Here is a 27,617-nt window from a genome sequence, read left to right on the forward strand (position 1 = left end):
CAAAGGTGCACAGAGTAAAGTACATAATAAATACTGTAAGTTTCACTTTCAATAGATCAGATATCCATTACAGAAAAACTCATATACTCTTAAAAATAGTAGAATGCATTGTCCCTGTAATTTTTTAACACCGAGACTCTTTTGCACTGGATTGATTGTTGGCGGTCAGCTGTATTCTAATGAAGTCAAGCCATTGTTTGTTCCAGGGAGGCTGCTGCATTCCATTCCTTTATGGTTTATTATCAGACTGTGCGTGCATGAGGTACCATTTAGCATCGGCCTTTTGGCCTTCATTTCAGCAAATAAAATATTTATTAGTTCCTTCTTTTCCTCTTTCTTCCTCTCTCTTCCCCCCCCCCCCAATGACATTTCGCACTGAGTAAATCTGTGAACAATTTTATCAATATCGTAGCCATAGTTAGACAATTGGAGCAAGCATTGAACTTTGCCGTTGCTATGCTTGGCACTGTCTGTGTATGAACATTTAATGCAGCCAAAAAAGACGTTAATACCAGTATTGGACATTCATGCATAATTTATGCAGATTCATTGTATTAAATGTGTTAAATGCTCTAGAATTTGGAAACAAAAGCTTCTTATGAGAGTTCTTCGCCTCACCTTTCTGTCATCCCACACTGACTTATTTATAATCTTTGAATTTTTTTCTTGTTGTACCCATGGAACAGGTTTATGTCAGTGCTGATTGTGTCCGGCTGGAGACGAGCTCACCAAAATCTCTGTTCTTGTGGGACAGTACCTCAAATGGAAACAAAATATGAGGGGGGAAATCGTAGACCTGGGCATTCAGTGAATTAGGGCATTGTTACCCTTGGTTTAAATGACGTTATAACACAGACAACACACACAAAATGCTGGTGGAACACAGCAGGCCAGGCAGCATCTATAGGGAGAAGCACTGTCGACATTTCGGGCCGAGACTCTTCGTCAGGACTAACTGAAGGGAAAGTTACTAAAAGATTTGAAAGTATCTGTATCACTTTCGCCAATCACCTTTCCAGCTCTTAGCTTCATCCCACCCCCTCTGGTCTTCTATCATTTCGCATCCCCCCCCCCCCCCCCCCACCACTACTTTAAAATCTCTTAGTATCTTTCCCTTCAGTTAGTTCTGATGAAGGGTCTCGGCCCGAAACATCGACAGTGTTTCTCCTTATAGATGCTGCCTGGCCTGCTGTCTTCCACCAGCATTTTGTGTGTGTTGTTTGAATTCCCAGCATCTGCAGATTTCCTCGTGTTTATTCTAACACTGTGATATAGCTTAACTTTTAAGAAGAAGTTAAAGATTTGGAGTTTTGGATATTTTATTTTGATTTATTTACTAATGTTTCATTAGAAGCATAATTTGCCTGAAATCTGTTGTGTCCCCTTGCCAACCTGGTAAAGACAAAAATCAGGCATTGGCCTTCCTTCTGCTTGCTCTACAGTGACCTCTGCTGGACATTGTGAACCTCATCAAATTCTCTTGTGTTTCCACAGCAGAATGCTCTGATACAGCACAACTTAAGCTGAAGGTACTGGCATCTGTGAAGAGAAGGGAGTATTTAAAAATTAAGGTGCAGAAATAAGAATCCAGTTTATAAATAAGGACGCAGTAGAGTGATTACAAACATTGACCATAGTAATGCTTGAAGATGTTGTTCATGTACTTTTGTGTAACTTGGGGGTCATTTGGCAAGTAAGATCCACTAGTCAAAAAATATAATTTATGTTGTGAATGGAACAATAAGTAATTTCAGCACTGATTCGGAAACCTCTTAGTTTATACCATGATCTTCCTCTTTGATTTGAAAATAGCCTTGTAGTTCCTGTTCAGGTATCCATCATTCTGACTGAAATATCTTCAGCAAAGCAAAGTTCAGGTAATTCAACGTCTACCACAGATTAACTCCGAATAAGAAACACAATTTTTTAGGAATTGTGGATATTAGGTAGAGCAGGGTCATAAACACAAGAGATTCAGCAGACGCTGGAAACCTAGGGGACCACTTACAAAATGCTGGTGGAAGGGCTCCAAGGTAGCGTAGCCATTAGGTGTACAGCACGGGGGAGTCAGAGTTTGGAGTTTGTACATTCTCCCCGAGACCATGTGGCTTTCTTCCGGGTGCTCCAGTTTCCTGCCACAGTCCAAAGTCATACCAGTTAGTCGATTAATTAGCTGTTGCAAATTGTTCTGTGATTAGGCCGGGGTTATAGAGGTGGGTTGCTGGGCAACACGGCTTGTTGGGCTGAAGGCCCTGTGCAGCACTGTGTGTCTAAACTTTTGTATAATAATAACTTTGATAATAACTTTACTTTGAACTTAGAATTAAATTAGCTCAGCAGGTCAAGCAATATCTATGGAGAGGAATACACAGGTGATGTTTTAGGCCTAGACCCTTCATCGCGACTCCTGATAATGGGTATTGGCTCGAAACATTGACTGTTCGTTCCTCTTCAGAGATGTCGCCTGACCACATAGAGCGGAGAGCAACTTTAAGCAGTTTTTATGACATGTATTCATGACCTACAATACCCAAGCCCTCTAATGTTGATTCTGTTGCTCCCATGTCATAATCCAATATTTCAGCTACACCATTTTTGTTCTTCTCTCCAGTACACATTTTTGGATTTAAGATCAGTTTTCTGATACAGGACACAATAACTTAGCTCTTTGGCTCCATGCCCTTTCTTTTTTATATCTGATGTATTAAAATTTCTGATCTGAAAGGAATGGTTGGATATAAGACCATAAGATATAGGGGCAGAATTAGGTCATTTGGCCCATTAAGTTTTCTCTGTCATCATGGCTGATCTAATTTTCCTCTCAGCCGCAATCACCTGCCTCCCCTTTCCCCCTGCAAAACCTTCATGCTCTGACCAATAACAAATCTTCCATCCTGAGCCTTAAATATACATAAAGACATGGTCTCCACAGCTGCCTATGGCAAATAGTCCACAAATTCACCACTTTATGGCTGAAGAAATTTCTCCTCAACTCTGTTCTAAGAGGATGCCCCTAACAGTCTGAGGCTGTGTCCTCTGACCATAGACTCTCCCACCATACAAAGATTGGAGGTGTAGTAGACAGTGAGGAAGGTTTTCAAAGCTTGCAGAGGGATCTGGACCAGCTGGAAAAATGGGCTGAAAAATGGCAGATGGAGTTTAATACAAGTGTGAGGTATTGCACTTTGGAAGGAAAAACCAAGGTAGAACATACAAGGTAAATGGTAGGGCACTGAGGAGTGCAGTAGAACAGAGGGATCTGGGAATACAGATACAAAATTCCCTAAAAGTGGTGACACAGGTAGATAAGGTAGTAAAGAGAACTTTTGGTACATAGGCCTTTATAAATCAAAGTATTGAGTACAAGAGTTGGAATGTTATGGTGAGGTTGTATAAAGCATTGGTGAGGCCGAATTTGGAGTATTGCGTACAGTTTTGGTTACCAAATTACAGGAAGGATGTTAAGGTTGAAAGAGTGCAGAGAAGGTTTACAAGGATGTTGCTGGGACGTGAGAAACTGAGTTACAGAGGAAGGTTGACTAGGTTAGGACTTTATTCCCTGGAGCGTAGAAGAATGAGGGGAGACTTGATGGAGGTATATAAAATTATGACGGGTATAGATAGAGTGAATGCAAGCAGGCTTTTTTCACTGAGGCTAGGGGAGGAAAAAAACCAGAGGACATGGGTTAAGGGTGAAGGGGGAAAAGTTTAAAGGGAACATTGGGGGGGGGGGGCTTCTTCACACAGAGAGTGGTGGGAGTGTGGAATGAACTGCCAGATGAAGTGGTAAATGTGGGCTCATTTTTAACATTTAAGAAAACCTTGGACAGGTACATGGATGAGAGGGGTTTGGAGGGAAATGGTCCAGGTGCAGGTCAGGTGGGACTAGGCAGAAAAATGGTTCGGCACAGCCAAGAAGGGCCAAAGGCCTGTTTCTGTGCTGAAATGTTATATGGTTCTATAGGAACATCCTCTCCACATCCACTCTTATCAAGGTCTTTCAGCATTTGGTAGGTTTCATTTAGGTGAGTCCTCCTTCTGAATTCTATTGAGTACAGGCCCAGAGCCATCAAACACTCTTGAAATAAAGAATTGTGAAACTGTGCTTTGGGCACCAGCATTTGCCCCAGGTATGCCTGCCTTTTTGCCAGCGAGTTCATTTTCCAAGGCTATATTGGTAGCATTTCTCAGCTTTCACTCAACTATATTGTGTTGTCATTGACTGTCCTAGTGCTGCTTCCTGCACCAATGCTGAGGTTGTCAGCTTCATCAACTATATCTCCAAGTTCCACCCTGTTCTCAAATTTACTGGGTTCATCTATGGAACCTTTCTCCCTTTTCTCGATCTCACTGTCTGCATCTCTGGAGACCAACATTTTTGACAAATCCACAGACTCCCACAGTCTTACACCATTTCCCACCGCATCGCTTGTAAGAATGCTGTTCCCTTCTCTTTGTTCCTTTGTCTCTGCCATCTCTTCTCAGAATGAAGCCCTCCATTTGAGAACATCTGAGATGTCCTCTTTTTTTTTCCCCAAAGAACAGGGTTTCCTTTTCCCTACCGTCAATGCTGTCGTAACAGGGGTAGGGTTTCCCTTGGCTTTACCTACCACCCACAAGCCTCTGTATCTGTTTCATTGTTCTCAGCAACTTCCACCATCTCCTTTGGGATTTTACCACTAAGTACATCATTCCCAGCTCCCCACCCCCCCTGCTTTCCATAGCGACTGGTCTCCATGAGACTCCCTTGTCAAATTGACCCTCTCCACTGGGACTCACTCTTGCTAGTGTGACGAGTGCTACACCTGCCCCTGCCACCATTCTGGGCCTCAGACCGTCCTTACACAGGAGGTGACACTTCACCTGTGACTCTGTCAGGGTCATCTAATGTGTCTCTGGTTCCGAGTGTGGCGCGCTCTACATTGTTGAAACCCGATGTAGGTTGGGGGATTGCTTTGTCTGGCATCTTTCCTTTGTCCACTGCAATAGACAGGATCTCTCAAAGGCTATCCATTTCAGTTTGACTTCACTTTCCCATTCTGACATGTCTGTGAGTGGCCTGCTCTGCTGCCATGAAGCTCGGGTCGGGAGCAGCCAGGTGGTATGAGTAACCGTTACTCAGATGATATCTACCCCCTCCTCCCTCCTTTTTCATTATTCTGGCGTCTACCTCCTTCCTTTCCAGTACTGATGAAGAGTCACGCAGTTCATGTTATATACGTTTCTGGTTGCTTTTTTAATTGCTATTTTGATCAGGACATGCTGGCTCTGCGGTCTGCAATAATCGAAAAATTGGACTGAACGATACTAAACATTCCTAGACAGTTTCAAGGACTCTGCAGTTTGATGGTTTATGTTTTGTGCCTGTCTTTTTTTGCTCCTTTTTTTGCCATTTGCGTGATTTGTTCTTTCTTTCTTGCGGCATGTTGTTTGGTGTTTTCTTTGAATGGTTTCCATAGTGCTTCCTTGTCTCCTGGCTGTCTGTAGGAAGGGTTGTATACTGCACATGTACCTTGAATCTTGGTTTGAAACACTGACTGTTTATTCCCCTCCATAGATGCTGCTGCCTGACTTGCTGAGTTCCTCCAGTATTCGGTGTGTGTTGCATGTGGTTACTTGATTTTGAGGACTTTGTGCTTTTGAAGTCCAGCTGCTGTTTGTCTCATTGGGATCATGAATAATTTGAAGAAGTAGGCCTTGATGGAAAACGTTTCATCTATCAGTTTTCTGCATATTAGAGTTCTTTTTAATAAATTAGAAAACTTTATAAAGATTGAAGTTTATTTATGACATGTACATCAAAACGTACAGTGAAGTGCGTTGTTTGCGTTGAAAAGCAGTGGGGGGAAAGACAGCAGATGAAGTAATTGACCCTCTGACATTATCTTGTTCTAACTTGAACCTGTCATATCTCTTCAGTTTGGTTGCTTCTCTCCTGTTGCTGTAACAGTCTGCTTCATTTATTGACACTCTCAACTCTGCAGAGATAATTTAAGAACCTGTCCATTAGGTACCTGCCCGCCATTTTGAGCAGCTCTGATGCATTGCTGCAGTTTAACAAGGATGCAAAACTGAGTCTTAACTCAAACAAGAGAAAATCTGCAGATGCTGGAAATCCGAGCAACACACACAGAACGCTGGAGGAACCCAGCAGGCCAGGCAGCATGTATGGAAAAGAGTCAAAGTTCTGGGCCAAAACCCTTCGGCAGGATGGGTTTTTGAGTCTTAACTGTCTGCTGTAGATGGAAATGATCAACAGCTTCTGGGTAGGGGTTCATTTTGGCCAGTATGTCGGAGAAGCTGCTACCCTCTGCCAGATCTTGTTGTGGGATGGACTCATCCATGGTCTCCTGTGAGGACACACAAAATCTTAGTTTATCACCTCATCCTTTGGAACCTTCAGCAGCTGAGGTATCAGCATAATGCAGATGTAGTGATACAAGCCATTGACTGAATTGAGACTGCTGTTTTTGTAAAATAAAAGCAGAGACTGCTGGAATAACTCAGCAAGTAAGGCAACATCTGAAATAGTTTTAGGTTAATGTCCTTTCTCTGGAATTAATTCATCATCCAAGGAGTTCATAAAAATATATTGGCCTGAAGCATCAGCTATTTTCCTCTTCAAAGAACCGGGTTTCCCTTCTTTCACCATTATCCTCCGTTTTTCTGGACATCCACCCTCACCCTGTTTTCCTGCCACCTTAACAGGGATGGAGATCCTCTTATCCTCACCTACCACTCCGTGAGCCTCTGTATTGAGCACATTATTCTCTGTAACTTCCATCTTCAACGGGATCCTACTACCAAACACATCTTTTCCCCCTGTCGTTCTCCTCTTTCCACAGGATCGCATTGTCCATGATTCCCTGGACCATTCATTTCTCCTCACTGATCTCCCATATGACACTTACCCTTGCAAGTGGAAGAAGTGCATTCATATCCTCCCACACTTCCATTCAAGGGCCCCAGGCAGCCCTTCCAGGTGAGGCAACACTTTACCAGTGAGCCTGCTCTCTCTGGTACTCCCACAGGTGAGACCCAACGTTGACTGGGGAGTGGGGGCACCTTTGCTCCACCCTCAACAAGCTGGATTTGCTGGTGACCAACCATTTAAATTCCAATCCCCATTCCCATTTCAACATGTTGGTCCATGGCGGCCTCTACTGCCACGATGAGGCCACTCTGTAGTTGGAGGAGCAGCACTTCAAATTCTGTCTGGATAGCCTCCAACCTGACGGTATGAACTTTGATTTCTACCCCCTCCTCTTCTCTCTCCTATTCCCATTCTGGCTTCCCTCTTGCCTCTTTTCCTCACCCGCCTGTCATCTCCTCTGGTGCCCCTCTTACTTCCCTTTCTCCCTTGGTCCACTCTCCTATCAGATTCCTCCTCCTTCAGCCCTTTACATTTTCCATTCAATAATCTTCCATCTTCTCATTTCATCCCTCCTTTCCCCCCCCCAACCCATTCTCCTTCCCCCTGACCTTGTTTCACCTATCACCTTCTAGCTTGTACCCCCCCCACTTCCTTTTTCTGGATTCTACCCCCTCTCTACCAGTCCTGATTATGGGTCATGGCACAGAATATTGACTGTTTCCTTTCTGGATGGGTGAGTCCCTGCGGGGGTGGGGGGGGTGTGTTACTGTGTGATAGGCTTGAGTATTTCCTGCTTCTGTTTTTAATCTCATATTTCCAGTATGGGCATTTTTTCTTGCATTATGAATACTGTTCTTTAGAAATCCTTTCCAAGCCTTCACTCTGCAGAGCTCTTTCACTGGAAGTTGTGTTTCTGCTTCCTGTCAGGGCTTTTCATAGTTGAAAATGCTGCTGGTGTTTAATCTCAGAATTGTTCTGTTTGACGGTCTGAGCTAGTGCAACTATGTTTGTTTCTCACTTAAGGATTGAAGATTATAGATAATCTTTATTTGTCACATGTGCATCAAAGCGTTCAGTTGAAGGCCTGGTTTGTGCCAGATCAGATCAGTGAGGATTGGGCTGGGGCAGGCCGCAAATGCCACCATGCTTCTGGCACCAACATAGTAGCAGGCCCACAATTCGCTAACCCCAGCTGTACGTCGGTGGAATTTGGGAGGAAACCAAGCAGCTGGAAGAAGCCCATGCAGTCACAGGGGAATGTACAGGCTCCTTGCAGACAGCAGTGGAGATCGACCCCTGATCGGTGATTGCTGGTCGTCGTCTTTGTGGCTATTCCTCGAGGTCAAGGATGATGGTCTTTGTTCCGTTGATCTATCACAGAGCAAAGATGCCTGTGTGTGTATTTGTTTAATGTATACTTGATGTTGCACTCCAAGAGGCACACCATACTTCACAAATCAACCAAATGATTCCAATGGCATGGAAACCACAACGATTGGAGCTGGTGGATTTGTTGCAGCCTTCATCCGCCTTCACAGCAGTTGAGTTTGGAGTAACTTTGTCCGCTGGTTCCACCGTTGAGGTCTTGGTTGGATTGTTCTTTGTCAGGGACCTCACCCTCGACCCTACCGCCATGGGTGACCCTACCAGGAGCATAGCTCCAGACAGCATCGCTCTCGGGATCTCAGGACCACACACGCTTCTCCACCACAACAAGGTGACAATCCACGGAGAAGGATTGCTGGTGCTGTCAGGTGATTGCACTGACCACTATGCTACTGTACCAAGTTCTACCCAGTCCTGTTCTTACTGATCTGCATTCACCAGGTCAAGCAACACTTCGACCTGTGTTCAGTTCTGGTTAATTCATTACAGAAATGATGTGGAGGCTTAAGAGAGGGTGCAGAGGAGATTTACTAGGATGCTGCCGAGGTTGACACAGTATTATAGTGGTTAGAGACAGTACAGGCAACCCAGGTTCAATTCCCGCCACTGCCTGCAAGGAGTTTGTATGTTCTCACTGCGACCGTGTGGGTTTCCTCTGGGTGCACCATTTGGTAGGTTAATTGGTCATTGTAAGTTTACCCCCTGATTATGCTAGAATTAAATCGGGGTTGCTGGACAGCGTGGCTCAAAGGGCCAGAAGGCTCTCAGCTCAAAGAATAAATAAATTTGAGGACGTGTCTTATGAGGTAAAACTGAGCGAGCTCGGGCTTTCCTCTTTGGAGCAAAGGAGGATGAGAAACACCTTGATGGAGATGTACAAGATGATAAGAGGCATAGAACAAGTGTACAGCTTGCATCATCTTCCCAGGGTGCAATTGGCAGATACAAGAGGTACATTTGAAAGGGCTGTCTTAAAAACGATGTCCTTTTGGATTAGCCGATAGTTTTTGTATCGCTTACTGTGATTTGATGCTAAATTCTACTAGAGTAACCTATTATTATGTGTTTGATATTTTCCTGTGTTGTAGGAACTACAGTGTAGTTCTGGCATGGTGGCATAGTGGTTAGTGTGGCTATTACAGCGTGTGGCTAGAAGATTGGGGGGGGGGATTGGGGTTCAGTTCACACCGTTGTCTGTAAGGAGTCAGTACATTATTCTTCCAGGTGTTCTGGTTTCCTTCCACACTCCAAAGATGTACTGCATGGTTAGAGTTAGTAAGTTGTGGGCATGCTACCTTAACACTGGAAACTATCACCACAATGTATCCAGAGATACCGGCCACCTGGCTGGTCGGAGGACACACCACACGCCAATCAACATTTGGTCCCTCTCAACTAATCAATGCACACCTAAATTATTGGTCACCTTAATTGGATTATCTCGCCCAGCCCCATGCTTTAAAAAGGCGAGATTTGCCCTTGGCTAGCCCTCTCTTACTACCACATTGGAGGTAGGTGCATTGATTTATGCTTGGGAAGGTCTATCATTTGTCCTGGTAAGGGAGCCAGAGCTATCCAGAGTCAAGGGGGATAGATGTCGTAGTGCTTTTCCCTTGTTCTTTGTTTGTGTGACCGTACCCTGTCCCCACACCGCTTCCTGTGTATCGTAGTTGCTTGTGTTGACCCGACTTCCCCTTGTAAATAAATTCCTTATTATTAAAACTGTGTGTGTCCAGGCCTCTACTGTTGAGACTGAAAGAACCAGTTATTTTCCATCACAACACACAAACAATGAAGAGGTGAGCGAAGGTGAGACTGAGTCGAAGGTTGAAGCATGCTGGTGCGTGGTGAAGTCGAGGCCCCATCGGGGAGAGGTTGGAGCGAGTTTATGGCACAGAGTCGGGCTGAGCGGAGCAGAGTAAAGTTGGAGTGTAGGAAAGGCAGCTTCAGGAGCCCGTTGACCCAAACCGAGGGCGAGGTTTGATCGATCTAAGCGCCGGGCCGATTTGGAGAGGTCAGTACGAGCTGGAATGTGCTGCTGGTGGTGTCCAGGCCCAGAGCGTATCAATGCAACAGGGCCTGGGTCTCAGAGCGAGGAATAACCCGATAACTGGATGATTTAAACGCCTAGCCAGGTGGATTGAAAAGGCAAGGTGTCAAGACAAGAGGAGATAGTCAGGCCGGTTCTCTGCTCTGTGATGCTTACTTAGTTCTTCGCTGAGATGGGGCTGTGGGCCTGCTCCAGCTGCTCTGAGGATCCAGTTTCACTCTAAATGCTATTTGCTGACGTTCATTGCTTGCACAATGTGTTTTGTTTCTCTCTGCACATTAGGGGTTTGTTGGTCTTTTTTTAACGGGTTCTTTTGGGTTTCTTGATTTATGGCTTCCTGTAAGGAGACAAATGTCAAGCTTGTATAATGTACAAATACTGTGATAATAAAGTCAACTTTGAACTTTAAGACATGATGCTGAAGCTGTGGGTGGTTAAGGTTCTATCACCGTGTGATGCTTGTGGCCACAACGGAGCTCATTTAACACACCATGGTTAATGAGGTGACAGGTTTTCATAATTGCCTTGTTTATTATCAGATATCTTCAATCCTTGTAATTGTCGCATTTGTTTAGAATTCTTTGCCAAATATGTTCATGCGATTTGGCCTGTCTGCTATCTGTTACCGATTTAATTAAATCAGAATCTTTGGGTCAATGCCATCATGTGTGCCTGTTCGTAATGTGTTTTTTTGTAATTTCTCATCAGTTGTGCCATGTGCTCAATGCTGTGATACCCTTAGTGTTGACAGGCTTACTGAGACAACTGGTGCCTCTCTCTGCTTCCTGGGGCACTCCAGAAAAGGCGGCGGCTGCCATAGTTTTTCCGATCAACGCCAGTTTATGCCCACCACCTGCACTGGCTTTAAGGCTGCAGTCTGCAGCGCTTCCAAGAAGTAGTGCCCAAGTGATCGCCCGAGTCAAGTAAGATGGTCTCCTAAGGGGTTTTCTATCGGTGGGTCCACAGGAGGCTGTTGATGCTGATATGGGATCCACAGTGTAGTGTGGTAGCTGTGGTTAGAGGTTGGGTCATCTGGTTGTTCATTCTCTCCTTTTTGTCTTCTGCGGCACAGCGGAGGTAATTCTCGCCTAGTAATAGATTTCCTCCAGGTGTGCCCATTGAGTGTGATGTCTTCCCAGTTCCTAGATTTAATGTTGAATTTCTTCAGACTGATTTTGACGTTATCTTTGAAGTGTTCCCTTTGCCCACCAGGCGCTCACTGACCTTCAAATGGGAGTAAACCGTCTGTTTGAGGAGCCGCGAGTTGGGCATCCAGTTGCATGGCCTATCCACTGGAGTTGGTGTTACTTTATTGTGATGAGGATGTTCTCCTCCAGTATGCTGGTGTTAGTGCGTCTGTCCTTCCAGCTGATCCTCAAAATCTTTCATAAGGCTCTTTGGAAGGTATTGGTCCAGGTCTTTCAAGTGTCTGCTGTAGGGGTCCATGATTCAGCCTTACACTGTAATATAGGAAGGACCATTACTCTGCAGACCAAAAGTTTTCTTTTGGACCTGTAGGTCATGATCTTCAAAGACACTTTTCCTTAATCTTGCATAGCTCCACTGGCATGACTCGGGTCATTCTCTTGAGTCGATGTCTGCTTCTGAGGAGAGAATGCTGCTGAGGTAGGGAAAGTGGTCTCCATTTTCAAGGGCAACTTTTATGGAGGGCTGGATAAGTGACTAGTTGGGCAGTGGCTCCCAGTACCACACTCAGAACAGGTGGTCTTGCCGGAGAGTTATACTGCTGTGAGATGGGCCCTTTAGACCACTGCGCTTGGACTGACCCATCGACACTAAGCTTCCTGCACTTGGTCCATAGTACTTCAGCGATTCAGGTTGTTGTCCGGATGCTCCTGGCTGGCTCGGAATTAGCTTAGGGTGGCATGGCAATGCTTTACGACGCCAGTGGTTGGAAGTTAGGGGTTTAATTTCTGCCGCTGTCTGTATGGAGTTTGTTCACCTTCCCTGTGATCATCTGGGCTTCCTCCAGGTGCTCTGCTTTCCTCCCACATTTCAAAGACGTATGGGTTTGGGTTAGTTGGCGCCAGAAGCAGGGCGACAATTGCGGGCTGCCCCGTTCTCGGACTGTATTAGTCGTGGATGCAAAACAATGCATTTCATTGTATGTTTTGATGTACATGTGACAAATAAAGTTAATCTCATCAAATCCGATCTGGTCAGATTAGTGATTCAAGTCCTTGTGCAGATAGTTCTTAAGATCTCATCCGTTTAGGTAGTGCATTCCAGAGTCCAACCAGCCTCTGGGTGGAAAGATTCTTTCTTAGATAATTTTGAAACCTGCTGTGCCTTAAATTTATATCTATGCCCTTGTATTTTAGATGCCTCTACCACGGGAAGAGCATCTTACTGCCCACGTTTGAGGCTGTGTGTTCTCTTTCAAAGAATTGCCAGCATCTGACTGGCCACTGGAAGTCGATCTTCTCAAGCAGTTAAAAGTTCCACATCATCACCCCTGAGGCCTGACCTCATTCTGTCAGAAACCTCGAAGCAGGTGGTCATGGTAGAACTGACAGTTCCTTGGGAAGGCTGGATTGAGGGGGCATTTGAGCGTAAGAAAGCCAAATACCAGGAGTTGGTTGAGCAGTGCCAGGGACGGGGTGGAGGGACCACAAGCCTGTAGAGATTTTGCTGGCTTTTGCTGTGCAGAACCTACTCTCCCTTTGGCATTATGAGGCTGCAAAGGAAAAAGCCATCAGGACCATCACAGAGAATAAAGCCAGGGCCTGATTAACCCTGGCTGGGTCACCTGGGCGAGAGTGTCTGATGTTGAAGGACCTGGAACACCCGATGACCCCAGGTTGCATCACTGATGATGTGTCCCAGTACATCAAGACAATTTAGCTCAGAATGAAGTGTTCTATATCCATTGGAGTTCAGAAGAATGAGAGGTGATATTAAATAAGGAGTTGTCCATTAAGATGGAGATGAGGAGTATTTTTGAGAATCTTTGGAATTCCATACACTGAACCTGAATAAAGGGTTACCATTAAAATTTTTTAAGGCCCGGAGAGGACTTGAGGACTTTGGCAAACTGGCAGGAAAGTGGAGATGAGGCTGGGTTCAAATCGCATTCAGTGGTGGACCAGACTTAAGGGGTCTTTGTGTTCGTTTTGCTTGGCTTTTCTTAAAATATATACCATGAGCTTGGGAAATGATCTGATCTGTAAAGCAAACAAGCTGGCTCAAGTAGTCCCAAAGCTTCTTTAATCATTAGTGTAAGTATGAGATTTGAAAGGGAAATGGTTTCTCTCAACTCCACTGGTTTTGGAAAATGTATAGTGGAGACCTTTGGAAAGCAGTTACAAATAATGCTTGTGATTAAGTTGTAGAATGAATTAGGAATCTTGCTGTTTGGTTGTAAGCCAGTGGGCTGTTTCTAGTCTTGAGTTACAAAGAAATTTCAGAGGAGCTGCTGAGAAGTTTTGCAATGAATATGTTTTTTTTCTAAATCAGTTTCTAACCACTGTGCTGAATTTTATTGGCTCCCTGTTTTGACCAAAGTTCTAAAATGCATTTTCATATTGACGTTGAAGCAGAGCGGGTGGGGCGGTAGCGTAGCAGTTAGTGTAGCACATTACAGCGTTAACGATCAAAAGATTGGGATTCAATTCCCACGGCTGTCTGTGAGAGGTTTGTTCTCCCCATGACTGTGGCTTTCCTCTGGATGTTCCGGTTTCCTCCCATTTTCCAAAAGGCATACAGGTATGGATTTGTAAATTGTGGCATGGGAAGCACACTGACATGCTGCAGGCTGCCCCCAGCACGTCCTCTGATGTGTTGGCCAGTGATGCAAAGGACACATTTCTGCTTCGATATACCATACATGTGACAAATAGAACCAGTCTAATCTGATCTGTAGGTGATGGGGTGCAGTGGGGAGGAGTTGAGACTGCTGATCGTTGTTGGGCTTTGATGAAGATCCTGGCACAGGCTGAGGTTGCCTTGTCCTGGCAGGAGTGTGGAGATTTAATGAGTTGTAAATCCATAATTGACTTGGCAGTAACTGCTGTTCATTTCCCTCATTCTGCTGAGGAGAATGAACCAAATGGAGTCACATCACCAAATAAAATAAATAAGTGAGTTTTCTCTTTTTTAAGGGAATTTTTGGGATTGGGAGCATTATTTAACCATTTCACTGTTTTGCCTATCGAATATCTGTTATGAACGCGGCTTTGTTTTATTCCATTTGAAAAATAATTTTAAAAAATCCAAGAATAGTTTATGATTCCAAGACTTTTAATTTCATTTCAGTTCCTTTCCAGGCGATTCTTTGGGTGATAGATACTTGAATAGTACGCGGAGTGATTGTTAAGTTCGTGGCCTAAGGTAGAAGGAGTCAATTTTAGAAAACATAGCTCATTTATTTTTCAACAGTTTCCTCCTACATTTACACACTTAGTCCAATGGTCGTGGAGCATACGGATCCCTTCTTTGTAGAAGTCGGCATCTTGGACCTCCAGAAGTGGTTCACAGCAGGGGTGATTGGTAAGTTTGTGGCCTAAGGTAGAAGGAGATGAGTTATACAGTTCTCCTTGCATGCATGTGCAATTCAATTCTTTGAGTGATTATGCAGAAAGTTTGAAGTTAATAACTCATCTCCTTCTATCTTAGGCTACAAACTTATTAATCACCCCTCGTATGTCTCCCAAGTTGACATATGTTCATTCTCATCATTGAATGCATGGTCATCTTGAAAAAAGGACTTGAAATACAGATAACTGATTAAGGTCACTGTGTAACATCCATGCCAGACGGTTGCCAAGTATATCCCGTAAGAACCAAGTTTCATTATTTTGTTGGTAGTTTCAAATCATGAAGAGTTGATTTTCACATCCCTGGCCACACTGAGCAGTTCTGCATGGAAGAGTAAGAACATAGTTCTGAACAGATATGCTCATTGCCATGATGTATTTGGTGGCCCATTCTGCCACTCTCCAACTTAAGTCCTATTTTTCAAATTGTGGATCACCCCATTTCCCACGATGCTAACATCTCCTCGTGTTTCATGCTGACTTTCTTCCTCGCCTCCTTGATGTAGCTCAGATGGTGTCAAATGCTTCTGAGTTAGCTCTTTCACTGGGGTGGTGCAGGCAGGAATGGCTGAATGCCTTTGCTTGCTGAGCTGAATAACGTCCTCTGGAAGCAAGCTTTTAAGAGTAAACAAGTGAATTGAATTTTGAGACTGCTTTTGTTTGTTATGCTTTTCTGAGCTGCTATGGCTTGCTGATCACTTCCTGTGAGATATGGCTGGATACAAGAAAGCTCTGTTTCCTAAATGGACATTGAACCCATGAACACTACCTCACTTTTAAAATCATTTCTGTTTCTTGCACAATTTTAATCTCTTCATTAAATTGATTAAATTCATTAAACTGTAAATTGATTTACTAATTGTTATTTTTCTCTTCTTTTTCTATATAATATATTGCATTGAACTGCTGCTGCTAAGTCAACAGATTTCACACCTCATGCCTGTGATAGTAAACCTCATTCTGAATTTTGAGTTCTGACTCTCTCGGTCGTTAAGGCACAATTGGCCAGAAGATAAACCTTTGTTCATGTTCAAAAGTCCATGTTCAACATGAAACTGAAAGTAAACTACAACTGATGAATCTTTTGGAGTTTTTTGAATATGTAACTAAGATGGATGGAGGTAGGCAGTGAATGTCTATATCGACTTCAGTGAGGCCTTTGGCAAGATAAGCGGGTCTTGTTGATGGCGAAGCAGGTTACAGTGAACTGCAAAGAGATCATGGTCAGGGAGATTGGCTGAGGAATGGCAAATGGATTTCAACTTTAAGTGCAAGGTAATACATTTTAGAATGAACTGCCAGCAGCAGGTAGAATTTCAACATCTAAGTGTTATATGGAGGGGAGGGGCTTGGTCAGATATGAGTTGGATGTGGGCAGCTGGAGCTACCAGAGTGGATATTCTCGGTCTGAAAGGTTTTGACTGAAATGTTGACTGTATATTCATTTTTATTGATGCCACCTGACTTGCATTTTTATGTGTGTTGCTCCAGAGAAGATGTTGTGTTCAGCATGGGCTGTTAAAGCCAAAGGGCCTGTTTCCAGGCTGTATTACTCTATGACTACATGTTAAACCTTCCTTCATATTGGGCACAAAAATATAATTTACTTCCTCCCGACCCCCCCCCCCCCCACCCGCCTCCATTTACTAGTTCTGGTGTCCATTGTTTCAATACCCTGAACTGAAGCCAAACAAGTTCAAAGTAAATTTATTATCACAGTACATATATGTCACCATATATAACCCTGAGATTCATTTTCTTGCGGGCATACACTATATCACCCATAATAGAATAATGACAACAGTAGAAAAAAATGAAAGACTGTACTAAGTTGGATGTTCAATCAGTGTGCAGAAGACAATAACTGCAAATACAAAAGAGAAAAAAATAATAGTAATAGATAAATGTGCAATAAATATTGGGGACATGAGATGTAAGAGTCCTTGAGTATGAGTCCATAGGTTGTGGGAACAATTCAATGATGGAGCAAGTGAAGTTGAGTGACGCTCTCCCCTTTGGTTCAAGAGTCTGATGGTTGAGGGTTAATAACTATTCCCGATCGTGATGCTGTGAGTCCTGAGGCTCATGTTCCTGTTGGCAGCATTGAGACGAGAGCATGACCTGGGTGATGGGGGTTCCTGATGATGGATGCTGCTTTCCTGTGACAACGCTTCGTGTAGATGGGCTCAATGGTGGGGAGGGCTTGACTCGTGATGGACTGGGCCGTAACCACTACATTTTGTAGGATTTTCCATTCATTGGTGTTTCTATGCCAAGCTGTGATGCGGTCAGTCCAATCTACACATCTATTAAAGTTTTAGGTGTCTTGCTGAATCCTTGCAAACTCCTAAGGACGTAGGTTCAAATTTGAAACCAGCCATTTGTCCAGATAATAAAGCCAAAATTCATGGAATTCCAAATGTACATGAACTTGTTAGGAAAAAGATGGAAAGTTACATATTTAGAAACACATACAGTCTGTCCACATTTGCAAAGGTAACTGAGTTCTTGACAAAGGTTTCCCATCCAAAAGTATTAACTGTCTTTCCTCCTGAAATGCTGCCAACTCCACTGAATATTCTAGCCTTTGCTTTTAATATTGCATTAAAGCTCCCCATTACAAAGATACTTTTCACTCGTCAACCCGGAGACAGATGGTTAATGTGGTAAGATGGGGTGGCAGGCCTAAATGTTCAATGCTATGGCTACAATAATTACTTTAACAACCAAAAAATATATGGAATAATAACCCCCAAGGCATTGCATGGCTATGCATTGTGGGATGCTTTTTTGAAAGATACAGAAATAAATAGAATTATGGTGATAGTAGTTTTGCTCAATTTTAACCCTCCACGTCAGATGGTAATTCTAATACGTTAACACAGAGAGTTCACCCATCTCATTACTTCTGTTGATCTTCAATGTTGATGTCATTTTTGCCTCATCTACCAAATATGGAAAGGTATTCCACTGTCTGTATGCTGGCGTTTATTCTGAATCATTGATAATGTGATTTACTTATGATGTAGGCTGAAATGACTGGACATGTTCTTCATCCTTTAGTAATTTTAAATGCTTCCATCATATTAGGTCTGTAATTTACTGTTTTTTCCTCACACAAGACAACATCGTTGTAAGCTTCCACAGGACCTTGATATCTTTCTGAAAATTAATGCATGATGTACTTCATAACTGAGCAAGGTTTGGTAGAAGTTTGACAAAGTTGACTTCTTTAGGCATGTTGCTTACTCAGTAGATTACGACCTGATTCATTTTTGTTTTGAGCTATTTATTTTGCAATGAATACCCAATGCACAGAACCCGACTAGAGGCAGCAAAAATATAGGTTGTGGGAAAGCATTGGCATGGTGCAGCAATTATGGATTTGTAGCAGATGGACGACAGATTAAAGATGCTGACGACTCACAGTAACGTAGGAATTGTGCTCAGCAAGTTGCTGAGCTGTGCATTCCAAAACGTTCTTGTATTCAACCCTTAAGCTGCACTGAATTAGTTGGTTCCACATTTGGCTCAATGATGTCTCTGGGTTGAAGAATGAGAAGTCAAGCAGTGTTTTTGCAGAGGAACGTTCCCTAAGGTGATTATCAGCATCCAGAAAATAAAATGTAATTTTGGTAACGTTGCGGTAACCCACTTGCTGCGCAGGCGAACCGGCTCACAAAGAGCCAGCGCGCGGGGAGAGACTTAGGTAATGCACCTCTGATGTCATTTCCGCCCGGAGAGGGTGGGCGCTAGGGATTAAATGCCAGCGCCGTGAAGTTTGAATAAACTAGTCTCGAAATGACTTACTGACTGCGTGTCGTTATTTCAGCGCTGTGTGTGGCACATCGCTACATTGGTGACCCCGACGGTCCAAACAGGATTTGGACCAAAGATGACCGACTCTTCATCCGTTCACACAGTTTTGCTAAAACTGCTGACTTTCTGGACACTGCGACCACGTGTGTGGTTTAGCCAAGCAGAAGCCCAGTTCCAGATTTGGCAGATATCTTCTGATTCCACGTGTTACTACCACGTGGTGAGTGCCCTGACCAGGAGACGGCCGCCCGGGTTGCAGATTTCATACAGCCGCCCCCGGAAGAAGGCAAATATGAAGCCTTCAAAGCGCTGCTCATTGAGACCTTTGGCCTCTCAAGGCGTGAGCGGGGTGCCCGCCTGCTTCACCTGGACGGTTTGCGAAACAGACTGCCGTCAGCATTGATGAACGAGATGCTGTCCCTGGCTGACGGACACAAGCCCTGCCTCATGTTTGAGCAAGCGTTCCTAGAGTGACTGCCCGAGGACATACATCTGCTGCTGGCCGACACAGATTTCAGCAACCCCCGGAAGGTGGCGGCCCGGGCAGACGTGCTGTGGAAAGCCAAGAGGGAGAGTGTGGCGTCCGTCAGTCAGGTTACCAGGCCACGCGCCCAACAGCGGACCAGACCAGGCCCGGCACACAACACAGAGGCAGGAGTGAGGAGGCCAGCGAACAGTGGTGTTTCTACCACCAGCGGTGGGGTACAAAAGCCCGCTGTTTTCGCCCGCCCTACAAGGGCCAGTTGCCACTAATGACTGGCGGCTGACCACCAGGACAGCCTCTTGTACGTCTGGGACAAACAGGACGCCGCTTCTTGGTTGACACCGGAGTGGAAATCAGCGTCTTGCCCCCGACGGGGTACGACACCCACAACAGGAAGCCAGGACCCACCCTGAGGGCCTCAAACGGCAGCACGATACGGACCTACGGCACCCGCACAGTGCAGCTGCAGTTCGGCGCCAGCCGGTTCACGTGGGACCACACTGGCCGCCATGGCCCAACCACTCCTGGGGGCAGACTTCTTGCGAGCTCACAGCCTGCTGGTCGACCTGCAAGGGAAAAGACTGGTACATGCCGAGACTTTCCAGACATTCTCCCTGGGTGAAGTCAAGTTGTCAGTCCCACACCTGGACTCCATCACACTGTTGGACAATGAATTCACCAGAATCCTGGCGGACTTTCCATCGATTCTGGCACCGCAGTTCACGACAGCCATGCCCAGACACTGGGTACAGCACCACATCCCGACCCAGGGACCACCCCTCCACACCCGCGCACAAAGGCTCCCCCCGGAAAAGCTCAGCCTGGCGAAGGAGGAGTTCAAGAGGATGGAGGAATTGGGGATCGTATGGAGGTTTGACAGCCCATGGTCCTCCCCCCTGCACATGGTGCCCAAAGCAGACAGGGGGTTGGAGACCATGTGGCGACTACCGCAGACTGAAAGAGGCTACAACTCCAGACCACTACCCCGTGCCGCACATACAGGACTTCGCAGCAAACCTGCACAGGGCAAGAATATTTTCCAAAGTAGACCTCGTCCGGGGATACCATCAAATCCCGGTACACCCTGAAGACATCTCCAAAACAGCACTTATCACCTCGTTCGGCCTGATGAATGCCACACAGACATTCCAGCGGCTAATGGATGCGGTGGGACATGACCTGGACTTTGCGTTCATCTATTTGGACGACATCCTTACAGCCAGCAGTAGTCACCAGGAGCATCTGTCCCACCTTCGCCAGCTCTACTCCCGCCTGACTGATTTCAGCCTCACGATCAACCCGGCCAAATGCCAGTTCGGTCTCGATACCATCGACTTCCTGGGCCACAGGATTACCAAAGACGGGGCAACACCTCTGCCCGCCAAGGTAGATGCGATCCCCCACTTTGCCCAGCCCAACACGGTCAAAGGCCTGCAGGAGTTCATTGGTATGGTGAACTTCTACCACCTTTTCCTCCCCTCAGCAGCCTGTATCATGCGCCCTTTGTACACCCTGATGTCAGGTAAAGGCAAGGACATTACTTGGGACGAGGAGGCCGCGGCCGCTTTCGTTAAAGCCAAGGAAGCCTTGGCAGATGCCGCAATGCTGGTGCACCCCAGAACGGACGTTTCGACCGCCCTCACAGTGGATGCATCCGACACAGCAGTCGGTGGGGTGCTGGAGCAGCTCATCGAGGGGCGCTGGCAACCCCTGGCGTTCTTCAGCAAGCACCTATGGCCACCCGAACTCAAGTACAGTGCTTTCGACCGGGAGCTGTTGGCACTGTATCTGGCAATCCAGCATTTCAGGTACTTTTTAGAAGGCAGACCGTTCACCGCGTTCACAGACCACAAACTGTTGACCTTCGCGTTCATGAAGGTGTCCGATCCCTGGTTGGCTCGCCAGCAGCGACATCTGTCTTACATATCTGAGTACACAACGGACATCCAGCATGTCTCGGGGAAGGACAATGTCGTGGCGGACGCACTCTCCAGACCAGCTGTCCAGGCCCTGTCCCTGGGGGGGGACTATGCAGCACTGGCAGAGGTGCAGCAGGCAGACGACAAGATGCCCAGCTACAGGACCGCAGTCTCGGGTTTGCAGCTGCAGGACTTTCTCGTAGGCCCAAGTGATAGGACCCTCCTGTGCGACATGGCTACCGGCCAACCTCACCCCATCGTCACACGGTTTGGCGTACCCATCTATCAGGAGAGCCATCCGGCTGGTCTCCAGCAAGTGTGCTTGGCACGGACTTCGCAAGCAGGTCAGTGAATGGGTCAGAACATGCGCGCAGTGCCAAACGGCCAAAGTGCAGCGGCACACTAAAGCCCCACAGCAGCAGTTCAAACCCACCCACCAGAGGTTCGACCACGTTCATATGGATATTGTGGGCCCCCTACCAGTGTACTGAGGGGCGCGGTACCTCCTAACTATGGTAGACCGGTTTACGAGGTGGCCAGAGGCGGTTCTGCTCACTGACACATCTGCCGATTCCTGCGTCCGAGCACTGATCGCAACCTGGGTAGCATGCTTCGGGGTACCGGCCCACATTACCTCCAACAGAGGCGCCCAGTTCACCTCCAGCCTGATGGGAACGCAGCTGCACCACACAACTGCCTACCACCCACAGTCGAATGGACTAGTGGAGCGTTTCCACCATCACTTGAAGTCAGCTCTCATGGCCTGCCTGAGAGGACCTAATCTGCCTGAGAGGTTCAGGCACCGTGGCGCAGAGGCAGACCTCCCAAACGGAGGCTGATCCAGACTGTGGACATTGGGGGGGTGTATCGCTGGTTCTGGGGGGGTGGGGTTATGTGGCGACCCACTTGCTGTGCAGGTGAACCGGCTCACAAATAGCCAGTGCACAGGGAGAGACTTTGGTAATGCACCTCTGACGTCATTTCCACCCAGAGAGGGCGGACGCTAGAGATTAAATGCCAGCACAGTGAAGTTTGAATAAACTAGTGTCGAAACGACTTACCAACTGCGTGTCGTTATTTCAGCGCTGTGTGTAGCACATCGCTACAACATTACAGTTACCCAAATTAAGATCAGTGTGGGGTAATGGTTGGAGACGCACCAGGTTCCATTATGCTGTAGTTGGTACAGAACACTGAAAACTGAAATGGGGGAAATAGCCAGAAATAGTCAATAGGTGCAGAAGTAGACCATTCGGCCCTTCGAGCCTGCACCGCCATTTTGAGATCATGGCTGATCATCTACTATCAATACCCAGTTCCTGCCTTGTCCCCATATCCCTTGATTCCCCTATCCATAAGATACCTATCTAGCTCCTTCTTGAAAGCATCCAGAGAATTGGCCTCCACTACCTTCCAAGGCAGTGCATTCCAGACCCCCACAACTCTCTGGGAGAAGTTTTTCCTTAACTCTGTCCTAAATGATCTACCCCTTATTCTCAAGCCATGCTTATTTCCTGCCTCTCTCTTGTCCAATCCCTTAATAATCGTATATGTTGCAATCAGATCTCCTCTCAATCTCTTTAATTCCACCGTGTACAAGCCCAGTCTCTCTAACCTCTCTGCCTAAGACAGTCCAGACATCCCAGGAATTAACCTCGTGAATCTACGCTGCACTTCCTCTACAGCCAGGATGTCCTTCCTTAACCCTGGAGACCAAAACTGTACACAATATTCCAGGTGTGGTCTCACCAGGGCCATGTACAAATGCAAGAGGATTTCCTTGCGCTTGTACTCAATTCCCTTTGTAATAAAGGCCAACATTCCATTAGCCTTCTTCACTGCCTGCTGCACTTGCTCATTCACCTTAAGTGACTGATGAACAAGGACTCCTAGATCTCTTTGTATTTTTCCCTTACCTAACTCTACACAGTTCAGATAATAATCTGCCTTCCTCTTACCCCCAAAGTGGATAACCTCACGCTTATTCACATTAAACGTCATCTGCCAAGTATCTGCCCACTCACCCAGCCTATCCAAGTCATCCTGAATTCTCCTAACATCCTCATCACATGTCACACTGCCACCCAGCTTAGTATCATCAGCAAACTTGCTGATGTTAATTCAATGCCTTCATCTAAGTTGTTGATGTAAATTGTAAACAGCTGTGGTCCCAATACCGCGCCCTTGTGGCACCCCACTAGTCACCACCTGCCATTCTGAGAAACACCCATTCACCGTTACCCTTTGCTTTCTATCTACCAACCAGTTTTCTATCCATGTCAATGTCTTTCCCCCCCGATGCCCTGAGCTTTGATTTTACCCACCAATCTCCTATGTGGGACCTTATCAAATGCCTTCTGAAAACCGAGGTACACTACATCCACTGGATCTCCCCCGTCTAACTTCCTGGTTACATCCTCGAAAAACTCCAACAGATTAGTCAAGCATGATTTGCCCTTGGTAAATCCATGCTGGCTCGGCCCAATCCTATCAATGCTATCTAGATATGCCACTATTTCATCTTTAATAATGGACTCTAGCATCTTCCCCACTACTGATGTTAGGCTGACAGGTCGATAGTTCTTTGTTTTCTCCCTCCCTCCTTTCTTAAAAAGTGGGATAACATTAGCCATTCTCCAATCCTCAGGAACTGATCCTGAATCTAAGGAACATTGGAAAATTATTACCAATGCTTCTGCAATTTCCAGGGCCACCTCCTTTAGTACCCTAGGATACAGACCATCTGGACCTGGGGATTTGTCAGCCTTCAGTCCCATCAGTCTACTCATCACCATTTCCTTCCTAATGTCAATCTGTTTCATTTCCTCTGTTACCCTATGTCATTGGCCCATCCATACATCTGGGAGATTGCTTGTGCCTTCCTTAGTGAAGACAGATCTAAAATACTCATTAAATTCTTCTGCCATTTCTCTGTTTCCCATAACAATTTCACCCAATTCATTCTTCAAGGGCCCAACATTGTTCTTAACTATCTTCTTTCTCTTCACATACCTAAAAAAAAACTTTTGCTATCCTTTATATTCCTGGCTAGCTTGCATTTGTACCTAATTTTTTCTCCCCGTATTGCCTTTTTAGTTAAGTTCTGTGTTCCTTAACAACTTCCCAATCATCTGTCCTCCCACTCACCTTAGCTCTGTCATAATTTTTTTAATGCTATGCAATCTCTGACTTCCTTTGTCAACCACTGTGGCCCCTTTCCCCCCCTTTGAATCATTCCTTCTCTAGGGGATGAACTGATTTTGCACCTTGTGCATTATTGCCAAGAATACCTGCCAATGCTGTTCTACTGTCTTTTCTGCTAGGATATCTGTCCAGTCAACTTTGGCCAGCTCCTCCCTCACGGCTCCATAGTTTCCCCTGTTCAACTGCAACACTGACACCTCCGAGCTGCCCTTATCCTTCTCAAATTGCAGATAAAAACTTATCATATTATGATCACTACCTCCTAATGGCTCCTTTACTTCAAGATCGCTTATCAAATCCTGTTGATTACATAACACTAAATCCAGAATAGTCTTGTCCCTGGTCGTCTCTCGTACAAGCTGTTCCAAGAATGCATCCCGTAGGCACTCTACAAACTCCCTATCCTGTGGTCCAGCACCAACCTGATTCTCCCAGTTCGCCTGCATGTTGAAATCCCCCATAACTACTGCGACATTACCTTTGCCACATGCCAATGTTAACTCCCTATTCAACTTGCACCTAATATTCATGCTACTGTTTGGTGGCCTGTAGACAACACCCATTTGGGTCCTTTTGCCCTTACTGTTCCTCAGTTCTATCCACACAGACTCTACTTCTCCTGATCCTATGCCCCCCCCTTGCAAAGGACTGAATCTCATTCCTCACCAACAGGGCCACCCCATCCCCCTGCCCACATTTCTGTCCCTGTGATAGCACGTATACCTTTGTACATTCATTTCCCACGTCTAATCTCCCTGCAGCCATGTCTCCGCTATCCCAACAACATCATATTACCATCATGTTACCCATTCGCACCTGAGCTTCAAGCTCATCCGCCTTATTTCTGACACTTCGTGCATTCAGATATAGAATTTTTAGCCTATTTCTCCTCTCTCTGTTTGAATCGATGCCTATTGTGCTTAACACAGCTCCCCAAACTCCCATCAGGCTATATGCCCCTAGAATTTTGTTGTCCTTCCTAAATTTACTTATTCTTTCAACACATTTAACTCCATGTTCCGTCAGACCATCCCTCTGTACATGTGCCCTCCTTATCACTTGTTCCGCCACACCTTTCTCTACTACACACTTAATAGTCCGGAACCATGTAGTCCCCACCTGTCCTTTATTCTTCCTCTCGCTATCCTCTCTCACATTCTGGATCCCTGCCACCTTGCAAATTTAGTTTAACCCCCCCCCCCCCTCAAGAAACACTAGCAAGAATGTTAGTACTGCTCCAGTTCAGGTGTAAACCGTCCCTTTGGAACAGATCCCACCTTCCTTGGAACAAAGCCCAATTATCTAAAAACCTGAAACATCTGGACTTCCTGGGAAAATCTTGGAGAAAGGATGGATAACATTAGGAGAATGTGCAAAGTTGAAGAACATGGCCTTAATACTGGGTTCTGTAAATTTGTACCTCTCTATATGCCTGGCATTTCACAAGAATGTTGTTTATATTAGGTTATAAGTGTGCTCCCTGAAAAAAAAATCCCAAACTTTCAATTCTCTCAAAGTGCTTAAGTTCACTGTATCATGTCGTATCAGAGACTCGTCTCTCACCTGTGGCTCCAAGTAGCAGTCTGTATGTGACGGTGGCCACACCCCAGTGCACCACCACTTCCACGGGTGGGCTAAACCAGGTGAGGGTAGGTGGCAGGTCTCATACCCTGGTGAGACAGGGACATTCTGTCCCAGCATGCGAAGGCAGCTCCAGCGGTCTGGGTGGATAAGATCAACAGCGATATCCAATGGCCGGGAAGGCGGTTTTGCAATTCCTCGTTGATAGTGAAGGACATGACGATGCTCAGAAAAAGTCATGGTCATCTATTGCATCAGGGAAGACCCCAGTTGTGGTGACAACTCATACCACTGGACCTGGACTTACGAGGTCAAGAGAGTGGGACTACACTGTGTAAAGGCTTTCCTGCTTTAAAAGCTCTCCCACACAGGTTTCCTGTTATCGTCGTATATGACGGACACCAAATCAATCAATCAAAAGGCACCAAGAGGATGCCAGAGTGTCAGGGGATATGGTGAGTGTCATTGCTATTACTGAGGATAAAGTGTTTAGGAAGCTAAAAATCCTGAAGGTGGATTAGCTACCTTGACCAGGTGGACTACACCCTAGGGTTCCGAAAGAGATACTGAAGAAATGGTGGAGGTATTAGAATGATCTTTCAAGAATCACTAGATTTTGGAATGGTTTCTCTGGCTAGAAAATTGCAAATGTGACTCCGTTCTTCAAGAAGGGAAGGAGGCAAAAGAAAGGAAAATATAGGCCAGTTGGCACGACTTCGGTGGTTGAGATGTTGGAATCTATTATTAAGATTGAGGTTTCAGGGTACTTGGAGGTACATGATAAAATAGGCCAAAGTCAACACGGTTTTCTGAAGGGGAAACCTTGCTTGTCAAATCTGTTGGAATTCTCTGAGCTGATAAGCAGGGTAGACAAAGGAGAGTCAGTGGCTGTTGTTTGCTTGGACTTTCAGAAGTACCTTCAACATAGTACCACACGTGAGGCTGCTTAACAAAATAAGAGCCCATGGTACTATATGAAAGATACTCACATGGGTAGAAGATTGGCTGACGACAGCAGGCAAAAAGTGGGAATAAAGGGGGCCCTTTCTGTTTGGCTACCAGTGACTAATAGTGTGCCGCAGGGGTTGGCTTAGGGACTGCTTCTTTTCACGTTGTATGACATTGATTTGGATGAAGGTACTGATAGCTGTGTGGCTAAGTTTGTGGACAACACAAAGGAAGGTGGAGCGGTAGTTAATGTTGAGGAAGAAGGACAGGTGGATTGGGGGAATGGGCAAGGAAGTGGCAGATGGAATATAATATAGGGAAATGCATGGTCATGCAGTTTGACAGAAGGAATAAAGGCGTGGACCATTTTCTAAACAGCTAGAGAATTCAAAAATCAGTGGTGCAGAGGGACTTAAGAGTCCTCATGCAGGATTCCTTAAAGGTTAATTTGCCGGTTGAGTCGGTGGTAAAGAAGGCAAATGCAATGTTAGCGTTCATTTTAAGAGGACTAAAATACAAAAACAAGGATGTGATGTTGAAACTTTATAATGAGTTGGTCAGACTGGACTTGGAATAATTGTGTGCAATTTTGGGCTCCTTATCTAAGAAAAGATGTGCTGGCATGGGAAAGGGTCCAGAGGAGATTCATGAGTGATTCCAGGAATGAAAGGGTTAACTTAGGAGGAGTATTTGATGGCACTCGGCCTGTACTTGCTGGAATTTAGGAAAATGAGGCGAGGTCTCATTGAAATCTATTGAATATTGAAAGGTCTGTATAGAGTGGACGTGGAGAGGA

At 45.6% G+C, this 27,617-nt stretch overlaps 1 protein-coding gene across 11 annotated transcripts in view; it reads left to right on the top strand.

The window, feature by feature from the left end:
* Window positions 1–27,617, top strand: part of LOC132407396 (transcription factor Dp-2-like) — a 261,808-nt gene that overhangs the window by 109,211 nt on the left and 124,980 nt on the right. Inside the window, exon 1 of one of the 11 annotated variants that reach the window (XM_059993910.1) lies at window positions 1,515–1,529. The exons of 9 other annotated variants lie outside the window; for them this stretch is intronic. The gene's annotated coding sequence lies outside the window, so the exon portion shown is untranslated. Of the gene's footprint in view, window positions 1–1,514; window positions 1,530–15,991; window positions 16,142–27,617 lie in introns of those variants that run through there. One more of the 11 variants, XM_059993902.1, reaches the window with a different exon arrangement.

This window comes from Hypanus sabinus, chromosome 2, assembly GCF_030144855.1.
Source record: "Hypanus sabinus isolate sHypSab1 chromosome 2, sHypSab1.hap1, whole genome shotgun sequence".
NCBI classification, from domain to species: Eukaryota; Metazoa; Chordata; class Chondrichthyes; order Myliobatiformes; family Dasyatidae; genus Hypanus; species Hypanus sabinus.